Below are 20,485 nucleotides of genomic sequence, written 5' to 3' on the forward strand. Positions count from 1 at the left end.
AACGGTAAAAATATTACAGATTTTCTTAGTAAAGTTCAGTAGAGACTTTCTGTTCCCGACAACTACACAATCACCCAAATATATTGAAAACAATATTTTTATTTATATTTTCCCCTGACTCCTCTATTAAAAGGAAAAAAAAAAAAACCATGAAACTCTATGGAGACCAATAAGATTTCTGTTTCTCTGATAATTTTCTCACGAGGTTTTTCTTCCTAGACTACTAGAGAATATTATGATCTTTGTTCATTTGTTATGACATTTGAGGAAATGACAGAATCTTTACCAGAGGGAGAACAAATTGTTCCAACAAGTTTAAGTGACGTTGGCATCTTCCTTCTGTGTAATGGGAGACATGCCCACCGATGATTCTCTGAAAATGTCTTCGTGAATATGTTAGTTCTCTGGGCTCACATAGGAAAGATGGGAAGTCTTAGATCCCAGAGAAGAGGACTCCAAGTCCCCTCCTGTAGAGAGAAGATACAGAAAGCATAAATAAAACAGACTCTGGAATTATGGATGAAATAAGACTCTATGCTGCCAAAAGAACCTTCATGCTCAGCTTTGAAAACAGCAATGATTCAGGGGACTGATGGGGGCCTTTTCCTCACCAAGCTGCAAGAAATGGACTAACATCGGGAAACCCGCAAGGACTCCACTTTCACAGGCTCCTGAAGACCTGCGAGAGCCCCACAACTTCATCAGCGACACGTAATGACCTTGAGCCAATACAGGCCGGGGAGTGTCTGCCTTAGAGAAGCCAGGACTCAGAAAAAGCATGAGATATAAGGGTGAACCTAGTTCTGGTGGCCTTACTAAAGTGAGAGCTTCACCTCCCCGGGCTGGGAGGTCATCTCCTGGGGCTGGGAGGGACAACACATCCAAAAATAGCTCAGAAACCACCGACACTTGATACACCCAGAAAATAGGCACTGAGATCCATGCAGGATTAAATCATTGTGCTACCACCCTTAAGTCATTCAGCCATCACAGTTACCCTAGGAGAAAGGGAACTATTATGATGTCCATTTTACAAATGAAGAAATTCAAGATCAAATAAATCACTGTAGCTGTGGTAGAACCAGAAACCCAACCGTAGAAAGTTAACCCGTAGCCCCACCCTCTCATGCTTTTAACCACAACACTGTGATGCCTACCTATTTCAACATCTGTAGAGGCTATGGTAGGGGTAGGGGGAGGGAGGAGGAAGAGAGACTCAATTCATGTATTTTGTCATAGAAACTGAATCATACATAATTTTAGGGTTGTTACAAAAAATGGGAAGGGCCAGCAAGATGGTTCGGTGGATAAAGATCCTGGTGCCCATGGGGAGAAGCGAACATGGTGAACCATGTGAGGGCTGTGGAGACTGCAGCACACCATAGTGACTCCCCCTTTTGCAACCCGCTATACTCTCCTCCCAAGCTATAAACAGAGTGGCAGGCAGATCTAAGACCCACTAGCAATTCTTCCTCACACCTGCAAAAGATGGATGCACAAACCAGTGAGATTAACAACTTCTTGCTAAGCATCTTGCCTTTCCAGAGGCAAAGCCCCCTGGAGTGCCTCATCTCCAGCCTTATGGCATCATCAGGAAAGAAATTCTGTGTTCTGATTGGCCACAGCACTTCAACTAAATCCTCTTCCCCTGATTGTTGCATGGGCACAGACAACTATCTGCAGACTCCTCCCAGGAGAGCTTGTCACTGTAGGCCATGTTCCATCATTTCTTTGCCCTTTTCATTGCCTATCATTTTTGGTATATATCTGTTTGGGGAAACATCTCCAAGCTTCCTTTTATTCTTGTGGGGTTAAAATAACATTTAAAAACTACGTTGGCTTTTTTTGTTTGTTTGTTTTTGTTTAAACAGGGTCTCACTATGTACCATTGACTGGCCTAGAACTTGATATGTAGACCCGGTTGGCTTGCAACTCATAGAAATCCACCTGCCTCTGCCTTCCCAGGGCTGGAATTTTAAAAAAGCTCAGAGAAGAAAAAAAGTTCTATCTGTAATACCCCTTGTCAGAGGGGAGAACTTCCTGGCAGCACTGTTCCAACCCTGATGCCAGCACATGTCTGTGTTTTTGTGACCATTTCCTATGTCACTAATCACTGCTCTGAACCTAAGTCTTAGAACCCTCAGCCAAATCTGTACACGGACTTCACAGTACATGAATTCTCTTTAATTATATAAAGAATTTTTTATATAAGCACACGTGTACTTTCTTACCAAAAATGGGATCCACTGCTTCCAGTCCCAAAAGGATACACAAACTAAAAACCACTGAACACTCTCATTTAGTACCATGACTTTCAATAGCCAGATAACAGTCCACCGTATTAGCCAGTCGTGCTATTATCGATTGTACTGCAATAAACACTTTCGAAGCTAAAACTGCAAAACTACTTTTGATGATTTTTAGAGGGGAAAATCTTGAAATTAAAATTGCTCCAAGAATATTCTTAGTTAAAGGCTTTTAATTTGTGTTGTCAAATTAACCTATAGAAGGGTGACATCATTCCGTCTTCACTGAGTATGAACATGCCCCTCCCTTCAAGTGCAACCATATTTATGCTTTTTCAGTTTTTATCATCTGAAATCAAATACTAATATTTGAATCTTTTCCTTTTTAGGATCAAGAGAAAATACTACTTGCAACACAGAGAACTATTTTATGTGCTCAGAGTGTAAAAACGATAACCACACCCACCCTAGATGCTTTGGGCTTTATTTTATACCAAGATATAGTACCGGAGACTGACATAAAGACCCTCTGGCCCCCAGGCTTCTTCAAACACTGACAGAGGTTAGCAAATGATATAATGACTTTTATAGCTGCCATTCTCTGGTCTTTAGATTCACTGGGAGCCTAGAATTGAGCTTCCCATTTTATAGGATCGCACTGGCTTCCTTAGTATGGCATCACATAGCTACAGCAGTATCCAGCTTTTTGACATGGTGACGTGTGATCTATAAACGTATACAAATATACATTTATAACTATCCTGGGGTGCATGTGGCCCAGACCACAGGTTGGACACACTCTAGGGGCTAAATGAGCACCTCTTCAACATTTCAGTCAAGAAGCCATGACTGGTTGCCATGGTATAACCTCAGAACCAGGGAGGCTAAGGCAGGAGAATTGCCATGAGCTTGAGGCCACCCTGAGCTACAGTATAAGATCCTTTCTCAAATAAAATATGTCAATAATGGCCAGAGTCATAAGAACACTTGACATATGTTCATATTAGAAACTAGATTGCTGGGAAGTAGATGATGTCTGCTTTACATCTACCTAATTGCGGCTAGACCCTGAGCAGGACAGACTGAAGATGGTAGAGACACTGATGAACAGAAAGCTTTTGCTATCACATATAAAGAGATCTGCAAGCCATGGGATCATTATGTCAACCAGCAATACCACATCTTAGTACAAAATAAACCATGAGTCTCTAGACCTCCTGGGTTAAACCCAGTGGCTTCCCTCACTGTTTGTATAAGTTTTGGCCAGTACCTCAATGTGGCTAAGCTTCAGCACACACAAAGTAGACTTCTAAGTCCTTGCATGGTGAGTGTGCCAGAATCTGCCTTCATGCAGCATGTAGGGAAACAGCAGTGTACTTGTTACATATATGTTTCATCCTCTACTGTATAGTTGTGTTTCCTGTTGCTGCAATAGAAACACTTCATAAAAGCAACTTAAAGAAGGGTAGAACCCATCATTGTAGAGAAGTCCTGGCAGCAGGAGTGTGGGGCATCTAGACCCCATTGCATCTATGGTTAGGAAACCCTTTCTCTTCTATATTCAGCCCAGGACCCCAGCCTACACAATTGTGCCACCCACACTTAGGGTGGATTTTCCCTGAACTCAGCCTAGGCACTCTCTCACAGACACGCCCAGAAGTTTATTTCTTAAGTGATTCGAGGTCCTTTGAAGTTGACAATTGTGCTCATTAGTTTTTACTGTCAACTTGAAACAACATAGACTCACCCTAGAAGAGGAAACCATGACTGAGGAATTGCCTATATCAAAATGGCCAGTATCCATGTCTCTAGGGCTTAATTGTTGATTGATGTAGAAGGACCCAACTGACTGTGAGCATCCCTAGGCAGGCAGTCTTGGAATCTAGATGAGGATGTGCTGAGGAGCTCATACAAGAGCAAGCCAGCAAGCAGAATCCCTTCATAGTTTCTGCATCAAGCTTCAGCCTTGAGTACCTTTCCTGATTTCCCTCAATAAGGAACTGAGATTTGAAAGAATAAGCCAAATAAACTGTTTTGTCCCCAAATTAGAGTTTTGTTTTGTTTTTTAATTATGTCAACAGTTTGAAACTAGAAGAGAAACCAAATACTTACCATCACATCTACATAGCACGGTAACTCCATGCCGCTCACCCCCGCCTCACTTCTCCCCATCCCATCTTTCACCACATGACACAGGACATACTTGTTTGTCTATTATTCATCTTAGCCCTCCCCAGCAAAGCAAAGTAAGACGTTTCCAATTGATTGCTGTATCGAACTGGCCACTCAGCAATCAACCAATAAGGACAGTGAGGAATCAGATGAGTCGATGTGCCCACAGCCAGGAGTAGTTCCCCAGGGCACCAGAACAAAGTTCCATCAACGGAGTGGTTTAAACACAGAAACTTATTAACCCAAGGTGTGGTTTTTTAAAAGAAAATGGTCTCCAAAGAGAGTGACACTATTTCGAGGTTTGGCCTTGTTGGAGTAGGTATGGTGGAGTTGGAGGAAGTGTGTCACTGTGGAGGCAGGCTTTGAGTTATCATATATGCTCAAGCCATGCCCACTGAGACAGACTACTTCCTGTTTCCTGTGAGTCAAGATACAAGAACTCTCAGCTCCTTCTCCAGCACCATGTCTGCCTGCATGCTGCCTTGTTTCCTGCCATGAGGGTAATCTACTAAAGCTCTGAACTGTAAGCTGCCATCCTAATTAAATGTTTTCCTTTATAAGAGTTGCCGTGCTCATGGTGTCTCCTCACAGTAACTGAATCCCTAAGACACAGGGTCCTGGAGGCTGAGGATCTAAGGTATCACTAGGCTGTAGGTGGCTCCTGAAGGCTAAAAGGAAGAATCACCCACCGCTCACCTGGCCTCTGTGGTTTGCTGGCAATCTTTGGTGTTCTTTGGCGTGCACAATCAAATCTCAGCCTTCATGTCCTCACAGCCCCTTTCTTTATGCCCTTGTCTGTGTCTGTGCCCAGATTGTCCCTTTTTCTAACAATGCAATAATACTGGCTTAGGGTCCACTCTAGAGACCTTGTTTTAACTAGATGATCTTTAAAGTCCTTGTTTTGAAATAAGGCCACAGGTGCTGAAGACTTTGACTTTTTGGGAAGGGACACAGTTCTGATCACAGCAAACAGGCAGCCCAGGGCCACTCAGTGACTGTCAGCGCCTCTTGTTCACTCACATTATGAGACCGTCAGCTCACACAGGACAAGTTCTCACAGGCTCCTTATGACAGAAGGGCTCTCTGAGGAAGACTAATTCAGGCTGTGACTCTGAGTAACAATCCACAGGGGGAGAAAGAAAACCAACGCCTTTTCCAGAGGCCCACTCTTCCCCATCATGTTACAAGCGGAAAGGAGATGTCCCAGTCACAATGGGGTTACCTACCCAAGGTCTTACAGTCACTTAGAGCCAAACAGAACCAGGCTGCCCAGTCCTGCCCCTTTCTTCCTTTGTGGAAATTTACCCCCACATATTCCAAATCATTATAATGGTGATTAGGTAGGTACCCATTTCAAAATAATTTGATTATAAAGACACTTTTCTCAGGCTGGGGAAACAAACTGGTGAGTATAGCCATCTGCCTTCAAATCTTATGACCTGAGTTCAATCCCTGGGACCTATTCGGTGGAAGGAGAGAACCAACTCCTGTAAGTTGTCCTATGACTTCTACACATGCACAGTTTCCACACACATACTCAAAAATGATATAAAAAAATTAAAGAAAAACTTTTCTCATGGTTTCGTCTGCATGGTTAATACTGCAGCACTAAAATCAAAACCCTGGGGAAATAAATGGGGACATTTTCTGGCCAAAATTAGCTACTGTATTTCTTTTTTTTTTAAGATTTTATTTATTTATTTATTATGTATACAACATTCTGCTTCTGTGTATATCGGCACATCAGAAGAGGGTATCAGATCTCATAACGGATGGTTGTGAGCCACCATGTGGTTGCTGGGAATTGAACTCAGGACCTCTGGAAGAGCAGTTGGTACTCTTAACCTCTGAGCCATCTCTCCAGCCCCATAGCTACTGTATTTCATCACATCTAATGTTCCATCTAATGGTAGGGATGTGTTGCTTTGCCCACTACCAAAAAAATAAAAGCCAGGCTAAAGGTTGTGGCTCAGTGGCTTAGCAGGCATGGGGTTCTATGTTGTGTCTGTCATCTCTGTTAACCACTGGGTGTTCAAAGTCATCTTCAACTAGTTAGTGAGTTTGAAGCCAGCCTGGGCTACATGAGACACTGGAGAGAGAGAGAGAGAGAGAGAGAGAGAGAGAGAGAGAGAGAGAGAGAGAGTGAAGAGAAAACCCACAGGCAATTAGATGGGTATGGTAGTATACCTATTATCCCAGTGCTTGGGCTGCTGAAGCCATATCCTGAGTTTGAGGCCAGCCTTAGCTACATAGCAAAACTTTTCCTCAAAAAAGCAAAAGTAAAATCCTGTCAATGTATCTCATGTCTCAATTATAAGAAAAATACTTAACTCTCCAATACAGAATGAACTATGAAAACACAGACATCGTCAAAGCAGGGAAATGCAGTGACATGCCTCTATGTTACTCCCCCAAGTCTCTTATGCCTGCCAGTTGTCTTTCTCAGACTGGTTCAGTGGAAGATAGCTGAGGAAAACGACAGGTACAAGAGATTTTAAGGCACACAACTCAGTTAATCTAGACCCCCCATTAAGTGATCTACCACATCTTCTAGATATTTCTTCCAAAGCATGTGTTCTGTTCCTTCAGGGACAAGAAGAGGGATCAAAGAGATGAGAGTGGAGAAGAAAGGAGCCCCTAGAGTCTGCCAAAGCAAACACACAGGTAGAGGGGGCAGAGTAGGCATTGCCTGCCTGCAAAGCAGCTCTGAGGAAAATTACAAAGACGTCATCAACCCAGGTCTGCGGCTGCCACAGCTGTGAGTTGGGAAGAGCTCCATGTGAGGGCTGAGAACCCACGACGTGCCCCTACAGTCTCTAGCCTGGCAGGCGACCAATGCTGCCTCTGGCTGGCATTTACAAAGACCTGGTGTGGGGCCAGCTGGCTGCTGGAGGCATGTTTCTGTATCATTCGTCACTCACAAAGTGCTCAGCAGCTGGAAGAAGGGACATCGACCACAGCCAGGAGCCCCGAGCCTGGCCTTCCTCATTCATTTCTCTCCTCACCTCTTCCTCAAGAGAAAATCCCCAGCAGTGCTTGATGAGAAAGGGACCTAAAAGGGTCAGAATGTCACTAGAGGTAACTTGCTGCAAGTGGCCTCCAGTACAAATCCACTTAACACCCACTGTGCCTTAGATCCTGAAGACACAGTGGTAAAAGACATCATGCCGATGATGCTAGTTTTTTATTGGGAAATTAGTTTGGCTCCTTGTGTCAATTCCCAGTTGTATGAAAAGGAACCCACTGTAGTTGCCCTCTCTGCCCAGGCCCCTTGTGCTACCTGCTCTCGTCCTGCCTCCCAGGGATCTCAGTCCTTCCTTCCAGGACCAATCACAGAGAGGCTGGCTCAGAGCATCCCAAGAAAACAAGGGGAGGGTGCAGCACTTCATCACAACCTTGAAAAGCCACAAGTGGGAAGTGTCCGCAGAAGAAAAAGGAAGGAAGACAGAGAAGAGGGCCATGACTTCGATTAACAAAGAGCAGAATCCCCGCTTGTGTTGGATGGGTCGATGCAATGAACTTGAGAGTGTAGACAGTGGTGGCCATTCCAGCCAGCAGTAGGAGCCCAGCAGCTGACATTTACAATACTCTGTGCAAATCCAGGATCTTGCTCCCCCCCCACACACACAAGAAATGGAATTTCATGGATTTATCTTTGAAAAGACATTCTTCTGACAAGTCAGGTCAATGGTTAAACTGGAAGAGAAATTCTTCTATTATTTGGCAGAGTCACAGCCCCACCCCCAAACTAGTAGTTCATCAGTCAAGAAAGACCTTCAAAAAGTTTGGTTCTAGTGTGATCCTAGCACAAACAGAATACAAAAATGTTCCAAGGACACTTCCAGAGAGGATTAGAACAAATGCTTCCCCTGAAGTACCTGGTAGTCCCAGGAGTGAGGGGAGGGTGGCAGGGGACCTCACAGTACAGGTGCGCTGGCACTGCTCCAGGACTGCAGACACCAATCCAGAAACCTCGTGTGGCTTCCCTTTGAATGAGGAAAACTTGCCATGCCACTCCCATCTGTAATTCCACAGAGATGGCTTGAAACACAGAGCCCCTGCTCGAAACGTGGGGGAGGTAGAAAAGCCACCAAGCTCTAAGTCAAGCCTCTATTCTCTATACATCCAGTTGCCCCAACCAATATCACAACCCAAAGCCAGTCAGCCCCAGCCCCATCCCACACCCACCCCTCCACGCCTCCCCCATCCCCCATCCCCCATCCCCTCATCCTCCCACCCCGCCACCCGACTCAGGAGTTCATCATCCCATTCATCTTCCTCATGGGCCCAATGATATCACTATCCGTTTGCTTGCTTATCACAGCTTCCTGAGAACTAAGACTACACCAGCCTGGTTCAATTTTTTTTTTTTTTTTTTTTTTAATGATTGGCACTTAAAACAATGCTCACCTAAAGGCACATCTGCCTGCACATCCCTATTGCGCACACTTTCTGTAAGCTGCTGTTCTGAATTTAAAGCCTTTCCAAGGCTGACAGCACAGAATCTGGGTATTTGTCAGTTGCTTCCTTAGGAACTCTCGTCCAATGTAAATCTTGCCCGTGTTAGCATCTGAGGGACCCAAGCTGTTGCCTGCTTTTGCCTTCCCCTTTCCCACTCACTTCTCCCAGAAATGGCTCAATCTCCCGGTTTCCTTCACTGTCACCTACAGCAGGGCCCATTTTGGATGAGTCCCTGTTTAGATGACAATTTGTTGCATTACAGGAATGGTTGTCTCACAGGCCATTGCATCACGAGTGCCACCCCAGCTGGGTGACAATCCATGCAAGATGGGCACTGAAGAGGCCCAACCCCAAGTCACCTTCCACTTCCTAAATATCCTAGCTCCACCCCTAAGTCTACATGCAGCTTGAGGACAGGAGACAGTGAACTGGACTCTCAGGTGAGTGTCTAATGAACCTCCCTTTATTCACTCAATGATAACAGCCCTGTGATGGGGGATGTCCTTCTGTATGTATATTTCTCTTATTGGTTGATGAATAAAACACTGTTTGGCCAATATCCAGTAGAGGCAGGAGAATAGGCAGGGCTAGAAGACAAGGAGAATGCTGGGGAGAGAGACAGAGAGGCCCCACGAGGAGACACCATGCAGGGGAGAAAGGAGTAACAGGTCCGGACCCTTCTCAGGTAAGATAAGACCACGTGGAAATAGTTAGATTAATAGGAATGGGCTAATAATAATTAAGACAGAGCTAGCCAATAAGAAGCCCCAGCGGTTGGCCAACAGTTTTATAAATTAATATAGTGTCGGTGTGTTTATTTGAGGCTTAAGCGTCTGTGGAACCAGGCAGGACAAGAAACCTCCATCTTCAGCCCTGACTGAGAATCATGCTTCATGATGTCCAATCTTGACGTTACAGCCAACAAAGGTAGATTACTACAGCAGGGTTGCTGGGGGTAGAGGGCAACTAAAGGGGTGGCCTCTTTTGGTCAAATGAGGTCATTTTGTAGAGAATCAAGCTTGTCTAGCCTTTGATGGAAGTCCTTTCTCCTAGCTACAGCGCAACACCCCATCACACACACACTTGCCTCTCAACAGCTGCCTCAAAAAAACCATTTTGGCAAAAGGGTTATTTTGAGTTGATTACAATGTAGAATCAAAATATGTAGGGAGGAGGAAGGGGAAATATTTGGGACAAAATCTTAGTTTCCGCCTCATCTGCCTGAAAATCTTGGTGAAGACAGGAGATGACACGTAAGTAGGCTTCAATGAACAGCTAATCTTGTCCATTGGTCCCCACCCACAACTTTAGTCAGATTCCTACAATTCATCCTTCCTTTGACCTCAAACCCATTTCCTTCCTTCATAAAAGTTCCAGCTGCTTCTTTGAATTTCACTTCTTTCCTATCAACTTCCACACAAATAAATGTTAGCAAACCACATCCCTTTCCCCCTATTAACTGATCTTTTGTTAGTTTAATTCACAGGCCCCTATCACCTGAACTTAGAACAATAACATTTTTCTTCCCAAGAAACTCACTGAGTCTCTAGATTTTTCTAATGTGATTTTATACTTCCAGCATTTGAAATTTTATATTATGCACGTATATGTGTATACACACACACACACACACACACACACACACACACACACACACACGTATTCCTTTTTTAAGGTAGCTCATCAGAGGCAAAAGTCCTAAAATAATTTACACTGAAGTTTAATTAGTTAACAGTTTTGTGTGCTATAGATCCAACATTCCACTGAAGTCCGTTACAAATTGAATGAAGACAAGAAATAGAAGGAGAACATGACTGCTCCTAGGTATGGTGGAGAAGGTTTATTGTAGATAAAAGGGAGAGCATAGCCTCAGGTATCTGGAAGGATTCATATTGAACATGGCCTGCCAACTGAATGGGCCCTGTGAGGAGAGGGGGAGGGGAGAGGGAGTAGCAAACAGGGGAACCAGGGACAACACCAAGAGGGCAAGGTGCCACAAAAGGGCCAAAAGAGCCTTGTAGCCAAAATGGCTGGGGTTTCTATTTTTGTTTTTAATTTTAAGTTTACTTATTTTACATACCTACTACAGTTCCCTCTCCCTGCCCTCCTCCCACATGGCTGGGTTATACAGGGAAGAGAAGCTAAGTGAAGGACAACCTAGCTAGCCCACTTCCCTGGGCTGGAGAAGTTTAGGGTAGGAATCAATGGTCTAGCAATGCTGAGAAAGACAGACAACAGTGAGGCAGACAGCAGTCACTTTGGTGTTAATAGTACCTGTTAGCCTTTTGTCCCTGGGTTTGAGACCTAACAAAAATGCAATAAAGTTTTGTTAGAAAAAGACATAATATATTTGCCACTATAAAGGGAAAAAACAAAACAAAACCAAGGACCCCCTCTGGAAAAAGTTAAGCAGCTTGCAGACAAATTGAATGACAGTGTCATGTGACTGTGTCTGGCTGGTGAGAAAGCAGGGAGGTAGGAATTTCACTAGCATCTCAAATCATTCCCTGTAGTTGCTACTTCCAGGGCCCAAGTCTGGAGTGTGAACAACTTTTAGATTAAGAACTAAGCAAACTTATAAACAGACATGCAATTAACTCTCGGTCACCCTCAGCAACTGGGGGTCAAGAAATGCTTAGCTGTTCAAATGCTCTGAGAAGTCAGATTGCTAGGACTGAGTTTCAGGGAGGACACTGGCAGCCAATGGGAAGTCTCTCCATTTATCAAGTGAGGACATTATCCTGTCAAATCATGCCTGTCTACTCTCCTGGGGACACGCTTGCTTGTTTCAGTCTTGTCTCCTTGCCCTGTCAGCTCCTGGGCAGCTGGGTTAATGATTAAATAGAAAGATGACAAGAAATGAAGTGGTTGAGACATTCCATCAGTTTAACAGCTGAGACATCGATAGAAGCAGCCCTCCCCCCTCACCAGCTCCTGCATCTGAAAAGGGGGGTGGGGTGCTGAGCCCATCTACCTCACGTGACTGACTCCTTTTCCCTTTCTTCCTCACTGCCTCAGTCAGTAACACTGAGAGCTCAGAGGTCATGAGATATCTCTGAGGTGCTAGGGGGAGAAGACAGGAAGCGTGCTTGCGCACCCGTTCTCTGATAGACAACTTGAGGTAAATTCCTCCCTCCTGTTGTGGTTGTGCCACAGCGGCTTACTGTCCTTCTCGGGTCTGCACATGACAGAGGAATCGGGAGGGCAGATCATATATAGTCAAAGGGTCTCAAATAAATGTATGGAGATGTCCTGAGGCTTGTTGGAGGTGGGCGAGGGCAACAGTAAGCTGTGTCCTTCCTTCCTGCACTTCTTTGTCCCTCTCACATCAAATAACAAGTCGGGAAGAGAAACAACAAGGACAAAAAAAAAAAAAAAAGGTCAGTTTCCAAGTGGGACATCCATGTATCTTCCCAAACCATCTGCTGATTCCTGAATCTGGGGAGCCATGGTGCTGTCAGAGTAGGCTAAGTGGACTAATTCTTGAATAGAATAAAATTAAAATTAATCAGGTGGTGGTGGCACACGCCTTTCATCCCAGCACTTGGGAAGCAGAGGCTGATGGATCTCATTGAGTTCAAGGTCAGCCTGGTCTACAAAGTGAGTTCCGGGACAGCCAGGACTGTTACACAAAGAAACCCTGTCTTGAAAGACAAAAAAAAAAAAAAAAAAATTTAAAACTAGCTTTACCCATTGACCTGCAGGTATGTTCTTGGGTTATAGGGGAGCTTTCTAAATCTCAGACTCCATATAAATAATATTTCCAAGAAAAACCAGCTTCACATGGAGGGGGCGTAGCTCTAGGGGTCTTGGGGGTTTTCATTTGCTTTGCTTTGAGCTCTTAAAGAGGAGTCTATTAATATCCTTGATTTTTTTTTCTTTTAAACTAACCAGGGTTCCTTGTGCCTGGATGGTGCTCTTACAGCCTTGCCATTAGCCTCTTGTCCCAAGCAGCGGCCTAAGATGGGCTTCTCAGCTCTGCCAGGCACCTTCACACCCTCCCTCTCTGGCTGTGAGCAGCAGCCAAGCATGCATTTCCTATGACACAACCCCACTCCACAAATTCTAGGAGCTCCAGAGGGACCCCATTTAGATAACCAACCTCCAGATAAGCTTCTCGAGTAATCACCCAGCCTGTACCCTGCATCACGCCAGCTGAGTGGCTGTGAAGGAAGCAGAGGACAGGGCCAGCAGGCTTACACTGTGCTTTAAAATGTACTCTGGCTAGAAGCAAGAGAACCCTCCCTCTGCCCCACTAACGTTCATTAACAAATCTCAGGAAAGAACTGATAATATATCAGCAAGAGAAACACACATTTCTTATACAGGTCGGGGTGCCACCTGTTTACTGTTGGTTAACTACCTGGAGAGATTTAGAAGCAATGAATTTTGAGGGGACAAACATTGTCTGGCCTCTGGCTGTGATGTCAACTCTAATCTACTTCCTGCTGTGTTCTTCAATCTCCTCTGGAAGGTAGGAGGTCTGAGGAAGGGTTCCAACTAAGTTTTCTGGGAAACTGGGAATTTTAAAAAAGAAGATAAAACCAGAGGAAGCCTTGCCCAGTATTGTCTGTGCCCCAGATGCTCTCATCAACATCGAAGGTACCATCAGTTAGGGAAATCATATGTGCATCTGTGCATCCCAACACTCTGGTCAAGAAGACACGGTGTGTTCTAGAGATGTCTTAGGTGCATAAAAGTCCCTTCTATCTCTATCAACATTTTAGAATGCCCCCACAGCTTTCTGATGTACTCCTAAAGAATTTTCAAAATAATCTGGTGATAGCTACAAAAGGCATCGGACTAAAAGATGGTTTGGAGAAGTGGATGGAGAGTTTATTGTATAAGTTGCTGCCTCGGTATTAATACAGTCAAATCAAACATTTATTTAAAATTCTAATTTCTATTCCAGTACAATAGTCTCTGTGGAAATGGAGACTAATCTAAAGGGTAACTAAGTGAGTTAAGGTCTTGTAAAGACGGCATATGGTACTTAAATTGAACCAAGAAAGCACGAGGTTTTACAACAGTGACTTCAAATGCTTTGTAGTGCAATGAGAAATGTTCTTCACATCACACCAAACACACACTCACGAAGATGTGCAGCTCAAAAGTTTTACAAAACACACCCACCTTTACTATTTTCCGTCCAAATGTTCCTTAAAAAAAAAAAAATGCTGCTAAAAGTTGAAACCTAATATACTGACTTGTCACTAGGGGGTTGACAATTTAAGTAAGGTTAGTTTCAAACTTCTGCTTTAAATCATATTTATGAAGAAGAAGAAGAAGAAGGAGGAGGAGGAGGAGGAGGAGGAGAGGAGGAGGAGGAGGAGAAGAAGAAGAAGAAGAAGAAGAAGAAGAAGAAGAAGAAGAAGAAGAAGAAGAAGAAGAAGAAGAAGAAGAAGAAGACAACCAAAACCTAAGGCTCAGTGGTTAAGAGCACTTGCTGCTCCTGCAGAGGACCTGGGTTCAGTTCTCAGCACCCACATGGCAGCTCACAACTGTCTGTAACTCCAGTTCCAGGGCATCGCAAACTGTTACCTAGCCTCCATGGGCACCAAGCATTCACATGGCCTACATACATTCACATACATGTAGGAAAACACTAATATACATATAAATAAAAGTTTAAAAAACATATAAAATTCTTTCTTTTGTATCTAATAATGGCTCTCACTAGAGCATAAACTTCATATATTACCAGAAATGTATAGTATAAGTTCAGAATATAGTTCATCAGCAGAGTTCTAGCAAGCACTGTCCACCAGGCCCTGAAGGGAGAGGGAGGTGCTGGGGGGGTGCTGGGGGAAGGAAAGGAAAGGAGGGGGGAATAAGAAGGAAAGCAAGAGACAAGGGAAAGAAGAGAGACAGAATGGAGAGAGAAAAGCTCTAAGCCTGGGAACCAGTCAGGCTTTGAATCACTTTGACACGGGTACTTTCTCCTCACAGCTTTGCAAGGCTCTTGCAAGTCCACATACTGTATCAAGGTGGAGACAGTGGGTTAGGAAGGAAGAAGCAAGTTGGTCAACCACCGTAAGAATTCAGTGGTGGCTTGGTAGGTTTGGGACAAATAAGTCTCATGAACTTCATTTGTTGAACAGTAAAGAAAAGGGCGGGTCAGTGGCACTCCAGCACCTCCTCCCAAGTGCATTGTGGGTGAGGGTTGCATGTGGGGCAGGCAGGGAGTGTGCGAAAAATCTCTGTACTTCTCATTCATTTTCCTGTACACCTAAAACTAATCTAATTAAAGTTATTAAGTATACCTTCTTCTAGTTGCCTATGGGCGCTGCGGTGGTTTGTATAAGAATGACACCAATAGTCTCATAGATTTGAATGCTTGATCACTAGGGAGTGGCACTATTTGAAAGGATCAGGGGGTATGGCCTTCTTAGGGTGGGTGTGGCCTTGTTGGAGGGAGTCTGTCACTAAGGATGGGCTTTGAGGTTTTCAAAAGCTCAAGTCAGGCCCAGTGGCTCTCTCTTCCTGCTGCCTGCAGATCCAGATTTAGAACTCTCAGCTACTCACTGAGCACCATGACTGCATATGTGTTGCTATGTTCTTCACCATGATTAAAATGGACTGAACCTCTGTGCTGTGGAACAATCTTTGTTCACCGCAAATATGTATTACTCTTATTGGTTAATAAAGAGCTGACTGACTTATAGTTGGCAGAACGAGATTGGCCAGACAAGGAGGATGCTAGGAAGAAGGGCGGAGTCTCAGGAAGCTTGAGCAAGTCGAAGAGCATGCAGTGCTGAAAGAACGTGCCACCGCATGGCAGAGAGTAATAAGAAATATGGGTTAATTTAAGTTGTAAGAGCTAGTTAGTAACAAGCATAAGCTATCAGGTGAGCATTTCTAATTAATACGTTTCTGTGGTTATTTGGAACTGGCTGGCAGTATAGAAAAATTCCTCCTACACCTCTGAAACTGTAGATAGTCCTAATTAAATGTTTTCTTTTGTAAGAGCTGCCATGGTTTGATCTGTTGGGGGAAGCTGGCAATGGGACCAGGACCTATCCCAGGTACATGAACTGGCTTTTTGGAGCCCACTCCCTATAGAGGGATACCTTGCTCAGCCTCGATACAGAGGGGAGTGTTAGGTTTCTGCTTAAATTAGAAAGAAGAAGGGCGCAAGATGACACATGAGACTAAGAGACATGTTAACGATAGTTTATTATATCACGAGAGAGTGATCGAGAGAGAAATAGAAGAACAGAGCAGGACAGAGAATAAGAGAAGAGGCAGAGAGAAGAGAAGAGAGGCAGAGAGCAAGAGAGAAAGAGGAGAGAGGTTTAGAGAGTGTGTAAGAGAAGAGAAAGAAGAGCGTAAGTGGGCAGGGGTCTGTCTTTTAAAGGGGTCCTCTACACCTGCGTGCAGACTTAGTTCCCATGGAACCCTGGGCTGACCAGGGTACTGCCTGAGTGGATTCTGCCAGGTTAACAGGGGCAGGCCAGCAGAATGCCTGAACCTTTCAGGGAGGGCCCCTGTTCCTGCCTCAACTTGGTATGTCAGACTTTGTTGACTCCCCAAGGGAGGTCTTACCTTCTCTGAGGAGTGGATGGGGAGTGAGATGGGGGAGGGGATGTAAGGGGACAGGAGAAGGGGAGGGAGGCAGAACTGGGTTTGGTATGTAAAATGAAAAATAAATAATTAAATACATAAATAAAAAAAAAAAACGAGCTGCCTTGTCATGATGTCTCTTCTCAGTTCTCAGCAATAGAACACTAAGCAAGCATCTAGTGTTCTATAATTTTACAGACATAGATATTTATGAAGAAAGCTAATTGAGACCCCTTCACTATAAGCAGCATGCTGGCACATTCTTTTTTCTCTTCCTCCCCAGCACCTCTCACTTGTTTGTAGTGCTGCTGGGTTTTAAATCTGTTGCCATCTCTTTGAAATGAACCATGTCTGTATGTAGCAGATGTTTAGTCAATGCTATGTACTTCTTCCTTCCCAGCCCCATCTTTCCATCCTTAACCAAAGAGAGGAAACTATGTGCCAAACTGCTGCTGATAGTCTGGGGACCAGATGGTAACCCCTGAGAGTCACATCAGAAGGAGAAAGTGAGGTGAAGAGATGGCTCAGTGGTTAAGAGCACATACTGCCCTTGCAGAGGACCAGAGTTTGGTTCCAGCACCTACTTCAGGAGGCTCACAACCCCCTGTAACTCCAATTCCATGTGTACCTGCACTCACATGCATGCACATAATTAAAACTAAAAATAAACCCTTAAAAGGGATGAGAAAACTGTGTCAGAATCCATGGTTACATGTAAGTATTCTTCTCCCTTCCAGCTCTGCTGACTAACACACACACACACACGCACACATACACTTAGTGTGAGATCTTCCCTTGACCAGAAGGTTGGGACCATTGTCTAAGAATCCTTTTAGAATCTTGATAATCCTAACTTTGTCATGACTCAAGGGTGAAAACCAATGGTGTAGGAAACTCCAGATCTGGGAAGTAACATGCAATGTTATAAAGTCTTCAAAAGGTGCCTTCTCAAATGCCACAGGATTCCTGTTACCTAACCCACAGGAATCAGACTCAGGTACACATGTGGGGTGTTTGTGTCACCTTCGTTCCTTGAGAATCATTGCTTTTGGGAGCAGAGATGTTAAATGGGGGTATACCAAGGGGAATGACAGGCGAAGAATCTCTATACTAAATAAATATTAAAACAGAGATTAGCAATCTCTAAAATTGATTAGCAGTATCTCTGTTACATCTTATGCCTGAAATGTCCCCCTAAAGACCATGTGTTAATTAATCATCTCTGACTTTTCAAGAAAATGGGGTTTCTATTGAGTCTTACTCAGAGAACTCATTATCTACAGTATGGGGTCGATGGCTGGAAGTAAGCTCCAGGGATAAATTGTCTCCAGCAGTAGACAATGTGGGATGGTGGCTCTGACAAGATGGCTCAGTGGATAAAGGTGCTTGCTGCCAAACCTGACAACCTGAGTTTGATCCCTGGGACCTACATGGTGGAAAAAGAGAGGTCACTTCCCCAAATTTTTCTGATTTTCACACATACACCATAACATGCTCATGCCCAAATAAACAAAATGAAATATTAAAAATAGGCTGAAGGGGGCAGGGGCAAAAAGCAAAAGAAGGAAGGTTCAGTGTCTATGCAATCATCCGTGTGTCCATGTCTGCTTGCCCTATGTGTGTAGCTTATTTTGCACCTCATAGAAACCTGTCTACAGCTTCAAATGTTTATCTCGAAGATATATCTTCTTTAGCAAAGGTGAAGAGACTTGGGGAAGGAAGACCAAGAGAGAGGCGACCAAGAAATCTCAGGGCTGAAATGGCAGGGTCACATAGGAATGAGAAGCTGGGGAAGCCTTGAGCTGGCAAAGTTTAGGGTTGGGGTGGGGTGAGAAGAGCCACGGGCATGGGTGCATCTGGAGACCAACATGTGCTTTGGCACCACAGATAGCCATGTGATAGAGATGAGGAAATGTTTCTTTTGGTAGTAGGGATACCTGCATGGCAGTATTTGGAGATGTTTCCTTTGAACCTAACACCCAGTTAGTATGTAGTCCAAGCAGTGTGTAGCATGAAATTCTGAAATCAGCTTTGAATAGAGGTAACCAATCGATGACCAAAGAATCACCACAATTTCTAAAGGCAGTGCTACCTTGAAATCTGGCCTATTTTCTATAAAGCATCAAATGAATTAATTTTCTTTGAAAGCTGAGAAGACCTGGTAACATTAGGTCCACATAGCAACACAAAGCTAGAACTAAGGACAAATGACTTCATTAGATGGAGAATGGCCTCTCCTGACCTGCTTCACCCTTTAGCATCCCCAACCAACATACACACACACACACACACACACACACACACACACACACACACACGCTCTCGCCCACTCCTGGCCATAAATTACACATCTAGTCTTTGTTCTTCTTGGACCTTAACCTCTTGTTCGCCACCTACCTGGTTTCTACCTGGAGTCAATTGCTGATGCTCATGCTCACTCCTTCTCAGAATCCAGCCTTCCTTAAGTAGGAGAGTGGATACCTACCCTATCTCCAATGATAGAGCCAGTGTTCCAGTGAAGAGCAAGATTATGTAAAACAGTGATTCTCCACCTTCCTAATGCTGCAACCCGTTAAAATGGTTCCTCTGGCTGTGCTGACCCCAACATAAAATTGTTTTCATTGCATTTTGCCACTGTTATGAATCATAATGTAAACATCTTCAGTGACCCCTGTGAAAGGGTCATTCCGCCCCCAAAGGGATCATGACCCATAGGTTGAGAATCACTAGTCTAAAAGCTGACATGGAACAGGAAACTACAAGATTTCTAGGGAGCCAAACCCAACCATACCAACCAAGTTCAACATGTTAGAGACACCAAATACTCCTTTTGCAGTGGGTTACTGAATAGCTAGTTGATCTCTTAAACTAACTCTAACTTCCTATACAATATAATGGAAGCTAATGTTATGATAAAGTGTGAGGGGGACCTTGGTGGATTCCATGGCAGGCAAGGTTGACTGAAGAGGGGGACAAACATGCCAGAGCTTAGTGGCTTAGTGAGAAGTTTTATCAGAAAGGAAAAGGAAGTGGGAAGGAAAGAGATAAGTGGTAAAGAGGCACAGAGACGGGGGGGGGGGGGAGGGCGCAGAGAGAAGATGGGGACAGGGAAAGTCCTGTCTGCCCCAGGGGAACAGCAGGAAAGAGAGGAGCAGGAAAGAAATGAGAGGGAAAGAGAGGAGCTTGCTGCAGACTCCCAGAGCTGTCTTTGTATATATGTCACAGTTGAGGTTTTTCACCTTAGAAACTGGAACCAACTGGATATCAAAGCCATTTGCTGTTAACCTACTTGGGACAGTCCCATCGGTGGTTAATAAAGACTTCATTCTACTTATTCAGACATCTTGGAGTTTTTCTCTTCGTGTACCCCATAACATTTTACACACACACACACACACACACACACACACACACACACACACACACACACACCTCGGTTGCCCATTCATCAGTCAGTTTGTAACTTCTAGATCCAGAAAATGGGGCTGGAGTACAAAAGAACAATCCTGCCCCCTCCCAAAAAATTATATAAGATACAAAACATTTTAAAATATCTCCTCACTACATAGTACATACATGCTTGGGTACATTTGGATATGCCATAAGTGTGTGTGTGTGTGTGTGTGTGTGTGTGTGTGTGTGTGTCAATTAAAATTTGTTTTGTTTCCTTTTATTTTGGGGCACTATTTAGCTAAGTGGCTGGCCTGGAACATGCTGCAAGGAACAGGCTGTTCTCAAATGTATGCTGATCCTGTTGTCTCTGCAGCCAGGTGCTGTCATCAAGCTGTATGCCATCATGTCTAGTTTCAAATTGTTTTAAAGGTGATGTTCACTGAAGGTCTCTGTACTTCTCAGCTTCCTTTGCTCAGTGGGACAATCTAGAAACCCACAGAGAAGGTTAGGGCCCAAAACATAATCCATGCAGGAGTTTCCAAAAGCACAGCCTACGGACAAAGACACTTCTGTACAAAATGTTAAATGACAAGCAAAAAGTTGGTAGCTGAATTCTAATAGAGTATAATGTCAAAGAAACACATGAGGAA

The 20,485-nt window shown here is 44.1% G+C and overlaps 1 long non-coding RNA gene across 1 annotated transcript in view; it reads right to left on the reverse strand.

Annotated features, from left to right (window-relative positions):
* The window catches only part of LOC103162225, a 113,850-nt gene that overhangs the window by 14,532 nt on the left and 78,833 nt on the right, over positions 1-20,485 (reverse strand). The window contains exon 7 of the long non-coding RNA XR_004771619.1: positions 287-467. This is a non-coding gene — a long non-coding RNA (uncharacterized LOC103162225). The remainder of the gene's footprint in view (positions 1-286; positions 468-20,485) is intronic.

This window comes from Cricetulus griseus (assembly GCF_003668045.3).
Source record: "Cricetulus griseus strain 17A/GY chromosome 1 unlocalized genomic scaffold, alternate assembly CriGri-PICRH-1.0 chr1_0, whole genome shotgun sequence".
Taxonomy (NCBI): Eukaryota; Metazoa; Chordata; class Mammalia; order Rodentia; family Cricetidae; genus Cricetulus; species Cricetulus griseus.